A 1526-nucleotide genomic window follows, 5' to 3' on the forward strand; every position below is an offset into this window, starting at 1 on the left:
GTGTGTGTGTGTGTGTGTGTGTGTGTGTGTGTGTGTGTTTTGGTAGGTGTTTTAGGGCGCTCGTAACTGCATAGGGTTATATGAAAGCGCGGGACACATTAAACATTTTCAGTTGGTAAGAAATTTTGAATTTTGCCCTGGTGGGGGACGAAGCCTACTCATACCGATTTTAGACCACCAGGGGATCATTAACGTGCAGAATTTACACACGACATCTCCGAGATGTTTCGCCCTTGTCCGAGAAGGCTAGGTGTAGATCTTTCCTACCAGACGATCAGGTGTGCGGCTGAGAGACAGCAGTAAGAATGAGCCAAGGAGTAGCAGTAGAAAGGCTACAGAAAGAGTCAGGAGTCTAAAGGAGGGGGCAAAGGAGGTGAGGGGGTGAAGACAGAGAATGAAGACGAAAGCAGATGACAGATCATTGCTAGAGAGCAGGAAAGGAGGTGAAAGGAGACAACATTTTAGAGAAGAAAAATTTTCCGTCGCTACACGGATTCGAACCCGGGATCTTTGAATGAGAGGCGTACACCGTAACCTCTTGGCTACGAGAGCCCCCTGTGTGTGTGAGTGTGTGTGTGTGTGTGTTTGTGTGTGTGTATGTGTGTGTGTGTGTGTGTGTATAGGGAGATAGCAGGTTGCTAGGTTGAGAAGAAAAAGAATTGTAAGGGGTCGCTCTCGTTTTGGTTCGGAAATTAATGTAATGTAAACCTTTCTGTAAGACTGTGACTAGCTGCTGAGTCACTGAGACCGGATGACATTGTGCAATTTTTCGTTGTACCCACTAGGTGGTTGGTGGCACCACTGGTCGGGCCTATCTCTGTCGTCTAAACTCCAAGGAGTTTCTGCCTGCCGGTCTTGCCTTTCTTAACAGGGGCAGTTATCATTCCTCCACACTTTTCTCTGTATACTGAACCTATTGTAGTCTTTAGCTGAAAAGAAACTTGCTCAAAAACATTTATTTTCTTAATTCATTTTCAGTTAAACTTTCTTTCTCTCTAAACACAAATAATGGGGACGGTTTCTTTTGCAAATTTAGTAGATGTACTTTTCTCTTTTTTGATTTTCCGAATAGATATTACACTTTTGTGCGCCTTCAGTTTTTTGTTTCTTTTGAAGCCAACAATCTCTATATATAATATATATGAGCGTCGTCCCTTATGCTTACCCCAGCAAAGGCTCTTAAAATATGCCCTAAACACCAGGGGAAACCGCAACAAAAGAGTATGTAAAACACCTTTGATGTCTTTCTCCTGCAATTACTGCACTGTTAAAATGGCACCTTTGTTGACGTACATGCGAACAACCCTACTTGAACCGATCAGTGCTTGTCGACGACTTAGTATTTGAGTTCTTCCAGTTGACCGCTTGGGTCAGCGATATCCAGAACGCAAGCCACTCGACTTTTTGGTAGCAGCCTAACAAGCATAGCTCGGCCGTTGAGACGCACTTCTGCATGTTCAGGTAAAGGTCATGGCACCTTGCCAGACGACCAGCGGACAATGTTTAAACACTTACCTTTGCGAAAT

The 1526-nt window shown here is 44.2% G+C and overlaps 1 protein-coding gene across 1 annotated transcript in view; it reads left to right on the top strand.

Moving 5' to 3' along the window:
* Positions 1–1526, top strand: part of LOC101864130 (cytochrome P450 3A12) — a 28506-nt gene that overhangs the window by 18815 nt on the left and 8165 nt on the right. The gene's annotated exons all lie outside the window — the stretch shown is intronic.

The sequence above is a fragment of the Aplysia californica genome, unplaced genomic scaffold (genome assembly GCF_000002075.1).
Source record: "Aplysia californica isolate F4 #8 unplaced genomic scaffold, AplCal3.0 scaffold00076, whole genome shotgun sequence".
Classification (NCBI taxonomy): domain Eukaryota; kingdom Metazoa; phylum Mollusca; class Gastropoda; order Aplysiida; family Aplysiidae; genus Aplysia; species Aplysia californica.